The 18,217-nt window shown below is 39.5% G+C and overlaps 1 non-coding gene across 1 annotated transcript; it reads left to right on the forward strand.

Annotated features, from left to right (window-relative positions):
• The first annotated feature begins 206 nt into the window (after positions 1-206).
• Positions 207-313, forward strand: LOC121204367 (small nucleolar RNA R71). Its single transcript, XR_005899292.1, has one exon. It is a non-coding gene; the product is annotated as a small nucleolar RNA R71 (small nucleolar RNA).
• The last annotated feature ends 17,904 nt before the right edge of the window (positions 314-18,217 follow it).

Consider the following 18,217-nt stretch of genomic DNA (forward strand, 5'->3'; position numbering starts at 1 on the left):
AGCATGGTGATCAAATCGACGTTATAAACGCTAGCTTTGTCCTCATGACTTGCCACTGATAGTTATTCAGTGACATCTCCTTTATAAATTCATAGGCATCTTTAGGTGTCTTATTCTTGATGGTTCCGCCAGTAGCTGCGTCAACCATCTGCCGAGTCAAAGGATTCAGGACATTATGAAAGGTTTGAACTTGTAAGCAGAGTGGTAACCCATGGTGAGTGCATCTTCTCAAGAGGTCCTTGTATCTCTCCCATGCATCGTAGAGTGTTTCTAAATCCATCTGCACAAAAGAAGAGATATAATTACGTAATTTGGCTGTTTTAGCCGGTAAAAAATATTTTAATAAAAACTTTTCGGTCATTTGTTCCCAAGTAGTGATTGATCCTCGTGGCAACAAGTTCAACCACTATTTAGCCTTATTCTTCAATGAAAAGGGAAACAACCGAAGGTGAATGGCGTCATCAGAAACGCCATTAATTTTAAAAGTGTCGCAAAACTCTAAGAAATTTTCCAAGTGAGCGTTGGGATCCTCGTCCTGCAAACCATCAAACTGAACAAATTACTGTATCATTTGAATTGTGTTAGGTTTTAGTTCAAAAGTATTTGCAGCTGCAGTAGGTCTAACTATGCTCGATTCAATTCCTGTGAAAGAAGGTTTAGCATAATCATACATAGTGCGCGAAGCAGGATTCTGATTAACAGCAATCACAGGAGGTAGCGGATTTTCTTGGTTTTAAGCCATCTCCTCGGTTATGGTTGAAGTATCATCCTCTTTCTCTTCCTCTATGTATTGTAAGCTTCGCCTTATTTCTCTTCGGTTTCTGCGACCTAGGCGACCGAGCTCACTATCAAACAGTAACTGTCCTGACGGGTTTCTTTTGGTCATAAACTAGAAAAACCTGTTAGAAGAAAATAAATGAAGAATTAGAAAAGAAAATTTAAATTTAAATTACAATAAAAGTAAAACGGCTAAAGTAATAAAAATAGAGTGTTCCTAATATCCTAGTTCTCCGGCAACGGCACCAAAAACTCGGTACGTGATATTCGTGACAGGTTTTAAAGATTTATGAATGAATCGTTCTTGGGACTAACTTAATACCATGATTAAGGCAAGTGTACCTATCAAACAATAGTATAGTTCAGCAAGACTAGATTGTCGAACCCAAAGGAACTACGAGTACTAGTATTTACTTTCTTTTTATTATCTAGCTTAAAAATTAAGAGGTATGGTTATCTAAACTAATTACTAACTAAGAATGCACAGAAAGAAAATTTGGGAAAATACTTTTGGGAAAATTCGATTGATTAAGACAATATTTAAGGAAAAATCCACCTAGACTTCACTTGTTATTCGACTCTAAATCAGAGGATTTATTCATTTGATTTGATCCGTAAAAATCCCTAAGTTATATTATTATCTCTCTCAAGACTAATAACGTCTAACCCTAGGTTGAATAATTGAAACCTCTTTCTAATTAACATCCTAGAATTGTATTAACTCGATCTATGGATTCCCTTATTAGGTTTCACCCTAATCCAGCAAAATCTTATCACCCTATATCTAGGCATACAATCAACTCCGCTTAATTATGAAAAATTTACTCTTAGGCAGGGTCTATTCCTCCTCTGAATAAGAGCTTAACTTGGATCAATATCCTGGAATATCAAAATTAAGAGTTAAGAACACATAATTAAGAACAAGTCAAATATTTATCATACAATTTAGATAATAATAACAAGATCCGCCTTAGGTTTCATTCCCCTTAGGTATTTAGGGGGTTTAGTTCATACTCATGAAAGAAAACATCTCAAAAGCATAAAGATAACAAAACATAAGAAAACCCAAAACACCTGAAGGAACTTGAAGGGAGATCTGCAGTCTTGATGATGAGTCTGACTTCTAAGATGGATCAATCGGCTTTCCTTGTGTAATTCCTTACTTCCTACTCTGCGTCCCCCTTCTAAGTGCCTCATCAGGTGTTTAAATAGGCTTTAGAATGCATAAGAGCCCAAAAAATTGGCCTTTTCCGAATAGGGTTATACTTGGGCTCGGTAGGGACACGCCCGTGTGCAATTACTCCAGCTCGTTGTCAAGGCTGTTGAATAGGAACGGGCGTGTAGTATACCGGTGTAAGTCATGCTTCAATCCTGCCAAAGGGACACGACCGTGTGACACACCCATGTGAGAAAGTCCAGGCCGTGTTGATTTCCCACGTGGGTTTATTTTTCTGTTTTCAACCCGTTTCTCGCTCTTTTTACCCTCCTATGCTCTCCTAAGTATAAAACATGAAATTAAAGGATTAGGAGCATCGAATTCAACAAATCTAAGGAGAAACCATTCATAAATAGGCTAAGCATGGGATAAAAATATGTATAAATTACAGTTTATCAAGTATTCTGGACTAAATTGTGAAAATGAAAAACTGAGGGGCTAAAATGTTAAATAAATCAAATATATGGACTTATTTTGGCTAGAGGAAAATTCGGCTAGGTATGTGTGAAAGGAAGTTATGCATATTTTGTGATTTTATGAAATAGGGACTAAAATGTTAAAATGTGAAAATGTGAGGGCTAATTTGTAAAATACCCTAAATATGTGTTTATGGATTGATTTGAATGAATGTGCGATTGAATAAGTCAAATATGAATTTATTTAGATCAAGATAGATCAGGGAAAGTCGAAAGTCGTTGAATAGCCGTTCGTTTCTGTTCATTTCCATATGAGGTAAGTCGATATACAATTTAATATGTTTGAATTGATTTATTCATGTTTATATAATATTGAATTGTGATGAATGGTTATAGAAGCTGAATGGGTGAAATTGAGAAAGTTTCGATAATGTAACAACATCAGAAAGCCCTGGACGAACCATAGGAATAGTTAGGATACATATGTCATGACATAGGATTCCGATATGTGATTTCGTGTAAGACCACGTCAGGGACGTTGGCATCGATTTGAGATTTATGTGTAAGACCATGTTTGGGACATCAGCATCGTATTTGATTTCTTGTAAGACCCTGTATAGGATAGTGGCATCGATATTTGATTACATGTAAGACCACATCCGGGACGTTGGCATTGTACGAGCTTTCTGAGCTATCTGAGTATCCTAAATGATTTCGAATGGTTTAACGGGCATTCCAAGAAACGAATAACTATGTGAATGTATATCCAATTTAGGTACTTTTGAAATGTATATCATTATTAAGAATGAAAAGTAAGTATATGTACAAGTGATGATATGTGATATAAGTATGAGAAATTATGCTATATATATAATGAATTGGGAATATGTGTAATGTATATGAACTATGTGGTTTGTAATAGTATTTGACTATAGAGTATATGTATTTTATGATGCTTGTATGCTTAAAATGATAAGTTTATTTGTATATGGCCTACTAAGCTTTTGAAAGCTTAATTTTTGTGTTTGCATTGTGTTTTAGATATCGAAGCTACTAGAGGCTCTGGATTGTCTGTAATAGCCCGATTCGGGGCCTAGTTGGAATAATGGTCTCGGGACAACAAATTCGAATTTGGAGGAATTATTTTTTAAAAAATACAGTCATACCATGGTTATTATAGTGCATGAAAAATTTGGTCAACTAATTTTAACGTTTGTGAGCCCAATTGCAAAAAAAAGGACTAAATCGCATAAAGTGCAAAAGTCCTAAATTGATAGCTAAAGGTGTCAAATAGCTAGAGATCCAAAAATTGAAGGTCTTTAAAGGGCAATTAGTCTCTTTTAAAAGTGCTTGGCAGGCTATAGAGTCAAAGAGGGAACAAAATCTTAAAGTTTTGTATGTTAGGTGACTTATTTTAACTAAAATAGAAAAAGTAGTCAACTTTCTTTTCTTCTCATCTCTTCCCACTAAAATTATCAGCCATTGTTGGGGTTTGAAAGCTTCAAAAATTTTAGCAACTTTGAGCCCTCTCAAGTAAGTGATTTTGGTAGTTTCTCTTAATGATTTTTACATTTTTGAGACCCTAGAAACATGAGCTTTCTAATGAGGAGTCTATTTTGCAAAATGATCAAGATTTTAGGGTTTTTCCATGAAAGGATTTGTGTTGTTTTCTAAGTTTTTATGGAAGAAAATGAGTCTTGGTTGTCTTATAAACAACTTTTGTGAAAGGTGCTAGCATGAAAACACCTAAAGGGACTATTTTGCACAAGTTACAAAATAAGTAATAAGTGTGTGAAATAGAGAGAATTTGGAGTTGCTATAAGAGTAAAAAGAGTTCAGCTAGGCTTAAGATGCGAAGAAATTTGATACAAATTGATTTTCGAGCATAGGGGCAAAATTGTTATTTTGACAAATTCTAGGGTCATAATGGTTATTTTACCAAAGGTGTAAATTTTTAATTGCCTAATTGTAATTAGTGACTAAATGAGTGTGTTTTTGGTAATATAGGTCAAGAATTTCTAAATCAGAACCAAGACCGGGGGAAAGCCAAGCAAATCGACTAAACCGTATATTCGATACATTTTGAAGTCCGAGGTAAGTTGTATGTAAATGATACAACTGCATTGTCAACATTTGTGTTGGAATCGTCATTGAATTGATTTACAATGAATTGATTGATTATGAAATTGAGATAGTTTAACTTCTGTTGAAACCTTAGGAACTAAACTGGATATTCATGCCATAACATTTGGGTCACTTGTGTGAACTAGTGTAAGACATGTCTGGGACATGCATTGACCACAATATGAGAGCCAGTGTAAGACCATGTTTGGAACGTGGCATCAACATCAAAACGAGTGCTAACGTAAGACTTGTCTAGGGCATGCATCGGTGTCGAGACGTAAGCCAGTGTAAGACATATCTGGGACATGCATCGGCTGCAATATGTGTCAGTGTAAGACCATGTCTGGGACATGGCATCGGCCTTGAAGATGATAGCTAGTATAAGACCATGTCTGGGACATGGGATTAGCCTCGAAGATGATAGCAGTGTAAGACCATGTCTGAGACATGGCATCGGCACCTTACCCATGTTTGAGTCTTATGGAATATCCGGTAGTGTACCGAATGGTTCAACAGCGAAAGTTATAAATTTAAGTTAATGAAGAAAGTATAATCGTATTGTGAGTATTACAAGTACCTGAATGATACATATGTATAAGATGTGAACTCATTGTATATGCTATGTGATTTGTATCAAGTGAAGAGTAAGTCATGCTTATGCCCACTTTGGTATCATTAGTTGTTGATAAATGGTAGACATAGTGTTGTATATTTATCTATGTGCAAACTACTAAGCTTTATGCTTACTCGTTTTCCTTTCCATTTCCTTACTGTGCCTCCTATCTAGCTCAAGGATCACCAAAAGTCAGATATATCGATCACACTACCAGCTGAAGCAATAGGTATAGTTGGATTTATATTTTTGAATATGGCATGTATAGGGCTTAGACATTATCATTTTGTGTCTTTGAGAATTGGCCAATTGTAATGACTCGGGTTGGGAACCCTTTTATTTTGAATTAAGCCTTGAATGATGGCTAACACTCATTTTGATTTATAAAAGATGTATTATCATGGTTAAATGAATGTCTATTGTGGCTGATTTGATATTAGAAGTTGTGTTGTTTTGATATTGGTAGGTATTTGTATGAATTTAAGCATGTCAGGGTGGCAAAGAGGCTTGGTAAATAGCCTTATAGTTTCCACACGGGTAGACACAAGGGCGCGTGTCTAGGCCGTGTGTGACACATGGTCAGCCCTATGGGCATGTGGTCCAGCTGTGTGTCCCCTGCACGTAAAAATTTTAAGTCCGTATGCATGGTAATAAACACATGGGCAGAGACATGACCGTGTGTCTCAACCGTGTAGAGGACACGGCCTAGTAAACGAGTGTGTGCCATGGCCGTGTGACATTTAAGGATGCTAGCGTCAGAAATAGAATGTCCAAGTTTTTGCATACGGGCTAGAACACGGGTGTGTCATGGCCGTGTGAGGAACAAGGGCAGTTGGCACGTGCATGTGTCCGGCGGTGTGAAAACCTCTGTAGGTATGAATTAGAAATTAATTCTACACGGGTGTGGGACACGGGTGTGTCCCTGGGTGCTTAGGCCGTGTGAATCACACGGGCCATCAGCACGACCATGTCGAAATGGTCACACGGGCGTGTTACCCTTCCAAACAGGCGTGTGTCCTGTTTTAAAGGCAAATTTTTTAGGTTGGTTTAAAGACTCGGAAAGGTTTCGAATAGTTTTCAATGATCGATTTGGGTCTCGTAGGCCCATAATAAGAAGGTTAAAGTAGAAATATAAAAAAATTTTAATTTAGACTGAGTCTCGGTGACTTGAGGTTGGTTGAAAGCATGATATCGAGTTAGGCAATGCTTTGTACTCTACCCTGGTGTGGGTTACGGGTATGGTGTGTTACATTTAGTGGTATCAGAGCTATGATTTAGTCAGTTCTAGGACTAGTCTAGCGAGAGTACGAGTCTAGCCATACATGCCATAAATATATATTGATAGTGTGACGATTTTTGGCGATAATAATTATGTTTTTGTATAGTAAATGGATCCTAATAGAGCCACGGTGGATGACGTGGAAAGTAACACGCCAGCCCCCGCAGAAAGGACCACGCCAGTTGAGAGCGAGCCCGTGACTATGGGCCAAGACGGAGGGGCTGGAGAAGCCTACCTCTTAATGATAGATGCTTGGTATACGGAGTTTGTTCATGCGAACCCGAACACTCCACCTCCCCCACCTCATCCGATTCCTCAGTATGCCTCGGTAGCTCCGTAAGTTGCGAACATGTTTAGAAGTGAGAAGCCTCCAGTCGACAAGAACCAAAAACAAAGGGCCGAGGAATTTCGGGCTATCATAGATGATGCCTGAAGAGAGCAGATTTTTGGCTAGAAAATACCATTAGGGTATTTGATGAGCTATCATGCACACCTAAAGAGTGCGTGAAATACACTATGTCGCTCCTACAGGATTCAGCATATCAGTGGTGGAATACTCTCGTGTCCGTGGTACCGAGAGAACGAGTAACTGGGGAATTTTTCCAAGAAGAGTTCCAAAAAAGTATATTAGGTAGAGGTTCATGGATCAAAAAAGGAAGGAAATTTTAGAGTTGAAGCAAGGCAATAGGATTGTGACGGAGTATGAACGTGAGTTTGTGAAACACAGTAAGTATGCGCGGGAATGCGTATCCACAGAAGCTACCATGTGTAAGAGGTTTGAGGATGGCCTCAATGAAGATATCTAAGTATTTGTTGGCATCCTAGAACTGAGAGAATTTTTAGTGCTCGTTGTGAGAGTGTACAAGGTAGATGAGCTAGTAAAAGAGAGGAAGAAAGCGGCTATTGAGTCGCGAGATTTCAAGAAGAGACAGATGGGGAAATCACATCAGTCCTCGTCTAAGAGATCGAAGGAATTCACTGCCCGATTGAATGCTTCGGTGGGGTTTTCAAATAGAAATAAGAACCGATAGAACACCACTTTGAGAACCCAGACCACTTTAGTCGCAAGCATCGGTAATGGTCGGCCAAATAGGCCACAATGCTCTCAATGTGGTAGGCATCATTTTGGCGAGTTCCGAGGAAACAAGAGGGGCTGTTACAAGTGTGGGTCACTAGACCAGTTTACCTGTGATTGCCTTGAGATGGAAGAGAGAGAAAGGAAGCAAGAAATAAAGTCAAACAATGCTCCGTTGAGGGGTAGGCCACAAAAGAACCCCAAGAGTGGGGCTAGTAGTAGGGGTAAAACAAAAGATGTTGCGGTGAGGTTCGAGGGTAGAGCGCCTGCAATGACTTACGCTATTCATGCTCGCGGAAAGGTGGAGTCTCCCGACGTGATTACGGGTACTTTTTCTATCCACAAGATATCTGTCGTTTCTTTAAATGATCCGGGGTCTACCCACTCCTATATTTGTATGGAATTGATACCTCGAATGAACATGAGAGTAGAGTCTACTGAATTTGTGATAAGAGTGTCCAATCCTTTGGGTAGATATGTATTAGTGGACCAAGTGTGTAGAAATTATCCTTTGAAAATTAGAGGTCATTCTTTTCTGGCTAACTTGATGTTATTGCTGTTTAATGAATTTGATGTAATCCTTGGGATGGATTGGTTGACTACTCATAGTGTTGTAGTGGATTGTGGAAAAAAGATAATTGAGTTTAAATGTGAAGACGGGAATGTTCTTTGAGTTGGACCAAATGGGTCAGATAATATGCTTGTAGTAGTATCGTCTTTAACTGTCGAGAAATATTTAAGGAAAGGATATGAGGCATACCTAGCTTTTGTACTGAATACTCAAGAGTCTGAGTTGAAGATTGAATCGATACCAGTGGTTTTCGAGTTTGCAGACGTGTTTCCAGAGAAATTACCCCGAATTCCTCCAGTGAAATAAGTTGAGTTTGGAATTGAATTGGTCCCCGGTACGACACCCATCTCGATTGCTCTGTATCGGATGGCTCCAACAGAATTGAAAGAATTGAAGGTATAGTTGCAAGAGTTAACGGATAAGGGTTTTGCGAGACCGAGCTATTCATTATGGGGAGCCCCGGTGCTTTTTGTGAAGAAGAAAGATGGATCAATGAGGTTATGTATCGACTATAAACATCTTAATAAAGTAACGGTGCAGAACAAGTATCCCTTGCCAAGGATCGATGACCTGTTTGATCAGTTAAAGGGAGCCACGATATTTTCCACGATTGATCTAAGATCCGGATACTACCAATTAAGAGCAAAAGAGAAAGATGTACCAAATACTGCTTTTCGGACGAGATATGGGCATTATGAGTTCCTCGTCATGCCATTCGGCTTGACTAATGCCCCGGCGGTATTTATGGGTTTGATGAAACACGTTTTCTGGCCATATCTTGATAAGTTTGTCGTCGTCTTTATCGATGACATACTGGTTTATTCGAGTGATGAGAGCGAGCACACGGAGCATCTAATTGTTGTGTTGCAAACCATGAGAGTCAAGAAATTGTACGCCAAGTTTAGTATGAGTGAATTTTGGCTTAAGGAGGTCGAGTTCCTAGGACATCTTGTGTCGGGTGACGCGATTCGAGTTGACCCAAGCAAGATCTCGGCTATTGTTGAGTGGAAACCTCCGAAGAATGTGACAAAGGCTCAAAGTTTCTTGGGATTGGCCGGGTACTACAGACGGTTTGTAAATAGGTTTTCTATGATCACTACTCCAATGACGAGGCTATTACAGAAAGATGTCAAGTTCGAATGGACAGAAAAGTGCCAGTAAAGTTTCGAGAAGTGAAAGGCTTTGTTGACCGAAGGACCAGTGTTAGTGCAACCGGAGTCAAGTAAGGAATTTGTGATTTTTATCGACGCCACCTTAATTGGTTTGAGGAATGTGCTCATGCAAGAAGGAAAGGTTACAGCCTATGCCTCAAGACAACTCAAGCCACATGAGAGAAACTATCCGACCCAAGATTTGGAACTGACGGCTATAGTATTTACGTTGAAGATTTGGAGACATCACTTGTATGGAGAGAAATGCCGAGTATTCACTGATCATACGAGTATTAAGTATTTTATGACTCAGAAGGAGTTAAATTTATGGCAATGAAGGTGGTTAGAGCTAATAAAGGATTATGAGTTGGTAAATGACTACCACCCGAGAAAGGCGAATGTGGTCGCCGATGCATTGAGCAGAAAATCATTATTTGTGCTGAGAGCAATGGATGTCAACATGGCTTTGTTTGATGATGGTTTGGTTCTAGCAGTGTTGAGAGCTAGTCCAACATTCCTACAAGAGATTTGTGAAGCTCAGAAATGTGATAAGAAGTTGCAAGCTAAGATGGCTCAGTGAAAAACAGAAAATGTGTCCAAGTTTTGTATTGGTACCGATGGATGTTTAAGGTTTAAAGATAAAGTTTGTGTACCCAAAGACAGTGAGTTTATTCAGAAGATTCTGAGAGAGGCACATAGTGGTTGTTTGCCTATCCACCCGGGCAGTATGAAAATGTACAATGACCTTAAAAAAATGTATTGGTGGTCGGGTATGAAAAGAGACATTTCAAAGTTTCTAGCTAAATCCCTAGTGTGTCAACAAGTGAAGGCTGAACACCAAGTACCTTCGGCTCTACCTCAGTCTATCATGGTCTTCGAGTGGAAGTGGGATCGGATCACTATGGATTTTGTGACGGGTTTACCAGTAACCCCAAAGAAAAAGGATGTTGTTTGGGTTGTTGTGGATAGGCTGACAACATCGACACACTTCATACCTGTGCGTACCAACTACTCCCTTGAGAGATTAGCTGACTTGTATGTTTCCGAGATTGTGAGACTACACGGGGTGCCTATATCAATTATTTCAGACAAAGGGCCGTGATTTACCTCGAGGTTTTGGAAAAAGTTACAAGAGGCTTTGGGAACAAAGTTGAGTTTTAGCACAGCTTTCCATTCGCAAACCGATGGTCAGTCTAGGAGAGTAATTCAGATATTAGAGGACATGTTATAGTGTTGCATCCTCGATTTCCAAGGGTCTTTAAAGGCCAATTAGTCCTTTTTAAAAGTTCTTGGCCAGCCATAGAGTCAAAGTGGGGCCAAAATCTTTAAGTTTGGTATGCTAGGTGACTTATTTTGACTAAAATAGAAAAAGTAGTCAACTTTCTTTTCTTCTCATCTCTTCCCACCAAAATTATCAGCCATTTTTGGGGTTTGAAAGCTTCAAAAATTTTAGCAACTTTGAGCCCTCTCAAGTAAGTAATTTTGAGAGTTTCTCCTAATGATTTTTACATTTTTGAGACCCTAAAAACAAGAGGTTTCTAATGTGGGGTCTATTTTGCAAAATGATCAAGAGTTTAGGGTTTTGCCATGAAAGGATTTGTGTTTTTTTTTTGAGTTTTTATGGAAGAAAATGAGCCTTGGTTGTCTTATAAATAACTTTTGTGAAAGGTGTTAACATGAAAACATCTAAAGGGTCTATTTTGCACAGGTTGCAAAATAAGTGATAAGTGTGTCAAATAGAGAGAATTTGGAATTGCTATAAGAGTAAAAAGAGTTCGGCTAGGCTTAATATGCGAAGAAATTTGATAAAAATTAATTTTTGAGGATACGGGCAAAATGGTCATTTTGCCAAAGTCTAGGGGCAAAATGGTCATTTTACCAAAGGTGTAAATTTTTAATTGCCTAATTGTAATTAGTGGCTAAATGAGTGTATTTTTGCTAATATAGATCAAGAATTTCTAAATTAGAACCAAGACTGGGGGAAAGCCAAGCAAATCGACTAAACCATATATTCACTACATTTTGAAGTCCAAGGTAAGTTGAATGTAAATGAGACAACTACATTGCTAAAATATGTGTTGGAATCGTCATTGAATTGATATAGCATGGATTGATTGATTAATAAATGGAGATAGTAGAACTTCCGTTGAAACCTTAGGAAGTAAACCGGATATTCATGCTTTAACATTTGGGTCACTTGTGTGAGCTAATGTAAGACATGTCTGGGACATGCATCAGCCACAATATGAGAGCCAGTGTAAGACCATGTCTGGGACGTGGCATCGGCATCAAGAGGAGTGCTAGTGTAAGACATGTCTGGGACATGCATCGGCCTCGAGACGTAAGCCAGTGTAAGACATGTCCGGGACATGCATCAGTAGCGAGATGTGTCAGTGTAAGACCATGTCTGGGATATGGGATCGGCATGGTTATGTAAGAGCTAGTGTAAGACCATGTCTGGGACATGGCATCGGCCTCGAAGATGATAGCTAGTGTAAGACCATGTCCGGGACATGGCATCGGCCTCGAAGATGATAGCCAGTATAAGACCATGTCTGGGACATGGCATCGGCACCTTACCCATGTCTGAGTCATATAGAATATCCAGTAGTGTACCGAATGGTTCAACGGTGAAAGTTATGAATTTAAGTTAATGAAGAAAGTATAACCGTATTGTGAGTATTACAGGTACCTAAGTGATACATATGTATAAGATGTGAACTCATTGTCTATGCTATGTGATTTGTATGAAGTGAAGAGTAAGTCATGCTTATGCCCACATTGGTATCATGAGTTGTTGATAAATAGTAGACTTAGTGTTGTATATTTATTTATGTGCAACTTACTAAGCTTTATGCTTAATCCCTTTCCTTTCCATTTCCTTACAGTGCCACCTATCTATCCCAAGGATCACCAAAAGTCAGAGATATCGATCACACTATCAGCAGAAGTAATCGTTATATTTGGATTTATATTTTTGAATATGGCACGTATAGGACTTAGACCTTATCATTTTGTGTCTTTGAGAATTGGCCAATTATAATGACTCGGGTTGGGAACCCTTTTATTTTGAATTAAGCCTTGAATGAAGGCTAATACTCATTTTGATTTATAAAAGATGTATTGTCATGGTTAAATGAATGTCTATTGTGGCTGATTTGATATTAGAAGTTGTGTTGTTTTGATATTGGTGGGTATTTGTATGAATCTAAGTATGTCAAGGTGTCAAAAAGGCTTGGTAAATAGCCTTATATTGTCCACATGGGTAGACACACGCCCGTGTGTCTAGGCCATGTGTGACACACGGTCAACCCATGGGCATGTGGTCCAGCCGTATGTCCCATGCATGTAAAAATTTCAAGTCAGAATGCAATGTAATAAACACATGGGCAGAGACACGACCGTGTGTCTTAGCCGTGTGGAGGACACGGCCTAGTGTATGGGTGTGTGCCATGGCCGTGTGACATTTCAGGGATGCTGACATTAGAAATAGAATGTCCAAGTTTTTACACACGGACTAGAACACCGGTGTGTCATGGCCGTGTGAGTAACACGGGCTATTGACATGGGCGTGTGTCCGGCCGTGTGAAAACCCCTGTAGGTATGAATTAGAAATTAATTCTACACAGGTGTGGGACTCCTAGCACGGCCCATCAGCACGACCATATCGAAATGGTCACACGGGCGTGTTACCTTTCCACACAGGCGTGTTACCCTGTTTTAAAGGCAAATTTCTTAAGGTTGGTTTAATGACCTGGAAAGGTTCTGAATAGTTTTCAATGATCGATTTAGGGCTCGTAGGCCCATAATAAGAAAGTTAAAGTAGATATAGAAAGAGTTTTAATTTAGACCGAGTTTTAGTGACTTGAGGTTGGTTGAAAGCATGATATCGAGTTAGGTAATGCCTTGTACTCCACCCTGGTGTGGGTTACGGGTATGGGGTGTTACATTTAGTGGTATGAGAGCTATGGTTTAGTCGGTTCTAGGACTAACCTAGCGAGAGTACAAGTCTTGCCATACATGCGATAAATATATATTGATAGTGCGATGATTTCTGACGATCATAATTATGTTTTTATATAGTAAATGGATCCTGATAGAGCCACGGCAGACGACGTGGAAAGTAACGCGCCGACTCCCGCAGAAGGGACCACACCAGTTGAGAGTGAGCCCGTGACTATGGGCCAAGACAGAAGGGCTAGAGAAGCCTCCCTCCGAATAATAGATGCTTGGTATACGAAGTTTGTTCGTGCGAACCCGAACACTCACCTCCCCCACCTCCTTCGATTCCTCAGTATGCCCTTGTAGCTCCGCATGGTGCAGACATGTTTAGAAGAGAGAAGCCTCTAGCCAAGAAGATTCGGAAACAAGGGGCCGAGGAATTCTAGGCTAGCATAGATGATGACCCGGAGAGAGCAGAGTTTTGGCTAGAAAATACCATTAGGGTATTTGATGAGCTATCATGCACACCTGAAGAGTGCGTGAAATGAGCTGTGTCGCTCCTACGAGATTCGGCATATCAGTGGTGGAATACTCTCGTGTCCGTGGTACCGAGAGAAAGAGTAACTTGGGAATTTTTCCAAGAAGAGTTCCAAAAGAATTATATTATGCAGAGGTTCATGGATCAAAAAAGGAAGGAATTTTTAGAGCTGAAGCAAGATAATAAGACTATGATGGAGTATGAACATGAGTTTGTGAAATTCAGCAAGTATGCGAGGGAATACGTATCCACAGAAGCTACCATGTGTAAGTGGTTTGAGGACGGCCTCAATGAAGATATCTGAGTATTTTTCGGCATCTTAGAACTGAGAGAATTTGTAGTGCTTGTTGAGAGAGCATGCAAGGTAGAGGAGCTAGTAAAAGAGAGGAAGAAAAAGCTATTGAGTCGCGAGATTTCAAGATGAGACAGATGGAGAAATCACATCAGTCCTCGTCTAAGAGATTGAAAAAATTCACTACCCGATCGAATGCTTCGATGGGGTTTTCAAATAGAAATAAGAACTGGCAGAACACCACTTTGAGAGCCCAGACCACTTCAGTCTCAAGCATCTGTAGGGCTCAACCAAATAGGCCAGAATGCTCTCAATGTGGTAGGTGTCATTTTGGCAAGTGTCGAGGAAATGAAATGGGCTGCTACAAGTGTAGGTCACTAGACCACTTTATCTGTGATTTCCCTGAGATGGAAGAGAGAGAAAAAAAGCAAAAAATGTAGGCAACCAGTGCTCCGTTGAGGGGTAGACCACAAAAGAACCCCAGGAGAGGGGCTAGTAGTAGAGGTACGACAAAAGATGCTGCGATGAGGTCTGAGGGCAGAGTGGCTGCAAGGACTTATGCTATTCGTGCCCGCGAAGAGGCGGAGTCTCCCAACGTGATTACAGGTACTTTTTCTGTCCATGATATATCTGTCGTTGCTTTAATTGATCCGGGGTCTACCCACTTCTATATTTGTATGGAATTGATACCTCGAGTGAACATGATAGTAAAGTCTACTGAATTTGTGATAAGAGTGTCCAATCCTTTGGGTAGATATGTGTTAGTGGACCAAGTGTGTAGAAATTGTCTTTTGAAAATTAGAGGTCATTGTTTCCGGCTAACTTGATGTTATTGCCATTTAATGAATTTGATGTAATTCTTAGGATAGATTGGTTGACTACTCATAGTGTTGTAGTGGACTGTGGAAAAAAGATAATTGAGTTTAAATGTGAAGACGGGGATGTTCTTAAAGTTGGACCAAATGGGTTAGATAATCTGCCTGTAGTAGTATCGTCTTTAACTGCCAAGAAATATTTGAGGAAAGGATATGAGGCTTACTTAGATTTTGTGCTAAATACTGAAGTGTCCGAGTTGAAGATTGAATTGGTACTAGAGGTTTTCGAGTTTACAGACGTGTTTCTAGAGTTGGTCCCCGGTACGACACCCATCTTGATTGCTCCATAACGGATAAAGGTTTTGCGAGACTGAGCTATTCACCGTAGGGTAGCCCGGTACTTTTTGTGAAGAAGAAAGATGGATCGATGAGGTCATGAATTGACTATAGATAGCTTAATATAGTAACAGTGAAGAACAAGTATTCGTTGCCAAGGATTGACGACCTGTTTGATCATTTAAAGGGAGCCACGGTATTTTCCAAAATTGATCTAAGATCCAGATACTACCAGTTAAGAGTAAAAGGGCAAGATGTACCAAAGACTACTTTTCGGATGAGATTTGGGCATTATGAGTTCCTCGTCATGCCCTTCGGCTTGACTAATGCCCCGACGGTATTTATAGATTTGATGAACCGCATTTTCAAGTCATATATGGATAAGTTTGTAGTCGTCTTTATCAATGACAAACTGGTTTATTCGAGTGATGAGAGCGAGCATGCGGTGCATCTGAGAGTTGTGTTGCAAACCTTGAGAGTCAAGAAATTGCACGCCAAGTTCAGTAAGAGTGAATTTTGGATTTAGGAGGTCGAGTTCCTAGGACATCTTGCGTCGGGTGACAGGATTCAGGTTGACTCAAGCAAGACCTCGGCTATTGTTGAGTGGAAACCTCCAAAGAATGTGATACAGGTTCAAAGTTTCTTAGGATTAGCCGGGTATTATAGACGATTTGTAAATGGGTTTTCTATGTTTGCTACTCCAATGACGAGGCTATTACAGAAAGAATGTCAAGTTTGAATGGACAGAAAAGTGCCAGCAAAGTTTCAAGAAGTTAAAGGCTTTGTTGATCGAAGCACCAGTGTTAGTGCAACCGGAGTCGGGCAAGGAATTTATGATTTTTAGCGATGCCTCCTTGATTGGTTTGGGGTGTGCGCTCATGCAAGAAGGCAAGGTTATAGCCTATGCCTCAAGACAACTCAAGCCACACGAGAGAAACTATCTGACCCATGATTTGGGACTGGCGGCTATAGTATTTGCAATGAAGAATTGGAGACATCACTTGTATGGAGAGAAATGCCAAGTATTCACTGATGATAAGAGTCTTAAGTATTTGATGACTCAGAAGGAGTTAAATTTACGGCAACGAAGGTGGTTAGAGCTGATAAAGGATTACAAGTTGGTAATTGACTACCACCCAAGAAAGGCGAACGTGGTCGCCGATGCATTGAGCAGAACATCATTATTTGCATTGAGAGAAATGGATGTCAATATGGCTTTGTTTGATGATGGTTCGATTCTAGCAGAGTAATTCAGATATTAGAGGACATGTTACGGTGTTGCGTCCTCAATTTCCAAGGCAGTTGGGAAAAGTATCTACCGTTGGTTGAATTCACCTATAATAATAGTTATCAGACAAGTCTGAAAATGGCGCCTTATGAGGTTTTATATGGGAAAAAGTGCCGAATGCCCTTATATTGGACTGAGCTTAGAGAGGGTCAGATTCACGGGGTCGAATTAGTCAAGGAGATTGAAGAGAAAGTTAGAGTAATTCGTGACTACTTGAAAGCCGCCTCGGATAGGCAGAAATCCTATGCGGATTTGAAATGAAAGGAAATTGAGTTTTAAGTCGGTGATAAAGTATTCTTAAAAGTATCTCCGTGGAGGAAAGTACTTAGATTTGGTAGAAAAGGCAAGTTGAGTTCTCGTTTCACAGGACCTTATGAAATTACCGAGAGAGTGGGGCCGGTTGTCTATCGATTGGCTTTACTACTAGAATTGGAAAAGATTCATGACGTGTTTTATGTGTCCATGCTACGTCGATATAGGTCAGACTCTTCGCATGTGATTACGCCGTCTGAGGTAGAGATTCATCCGGACATGACTTATGGTGAAGAGCCAGTCAAGAATTTAGCTCAGGAAGTCAAACAGTTGAGGAATAAGAGTATAGCACTTGTGAAAGTTTTGTGGCATAGACATGGAGTCGAGGAAGCCACAGGGGAACCCGAGGAGACTATGAGAGACCAGTATCTGAACTTATTCACTGGTAAGATTTTCGAGGACGAAAATCCCTAACTGGGAGAAATTTAATAGCCCGATTTAGGGCCTAGTCGAAATAGTGGTCTCGGAATCACAAATTCAAAGTTGGAGGAATTATTTTATTTTTTTAAAATAGAGTCATACCATGGTTATTATAGTTCATGAAAAATTTGGTGAGCTAATTTTAACGTTTGTTAGCCAATTGCGAAAAAGGACTAAGTAGCATAAAGTGAAAACGTCCTAAATTGATAGCTAAAGGTGTCAAATAGCTAGAGAATAAAAAACGAGGGGTCTTTAAAGGGCAATTAGTCCCTTTTAAAAGTGCTTGGCCGACCATAGAGTCAAAGAGAGGACAAAATCTTTAAGTTTGGTATGTTAGGTGACTTATTTTGACTAAAATAGAAAAAGTAGTCAACTTTCTTTTCTTGTCGTCTCTTCCCGTCGAAATTATCAGCCATTGTTGGGGTTTGAAAGCTTCAAAAATTTCAACAACTTTGAGCCCGTTCAAGTAAGTTATTTTGATAGTTTCTCTTAATGATTTTTACATTTTTTGAGACCCTAGAAACATGAGCTTTCTAATGAGGGGTCTATTTTCCAAAATGATCAAGAGTTTAGGGTTTTGCCATGAAAGGATTTGTAAAGAGTCTTGGTTGTCTTATAAACAACTTTTGTGAAAGGTGTTAGCATGAAAACACCTAAAGGGACTATTTTGCCTAAGTTGCAAAATAAGTGATAAGTGTGTGAAATAGAGAGAATTTGGAGTTGCTATAAGAGTAAAAAGAGTTCAGCTAGGCTTAAAATGCAAAGAAATTTGATAAAAATCAATTTCTGAGCATAGGGTTTTTGCCAAAGTCTAGGGGTAAAATGGTCATTTTACCAAAGGTGTAAATTTTTAATTGCCTAATTGTAATTAGTGACTAAATGAGTGTATTTTTGCTAATATAGATCAAGAATATCTAAATCAGAACCAAGATCGGGGGAAAGCCGAGTAAATTGACTAAATCGTATATTCACTATATTTTGATGTTCGAGGTAAGTTGTATGTAAATGATACAACTACATTGCTGACATTTGTGTTAGAATCGTCATTGAAT

The sequence above is a fragment of the Gossypium hirsutum genome, chromosome A07 (genome assembly GCF_007990345.1).
Source record: "Gossypium hirsutum isolate 1008001.06 chromosome A07, Gossypium_hirsutum_v2.1, whole genome shotgun sequence".
Taxonomy (NCBI): Eukaryota; Viridiplantae; Streptophyta; class Magnoliopsida; order Malvales; family Malvaceae; genus Gossypium; species Gossypium hirsutum.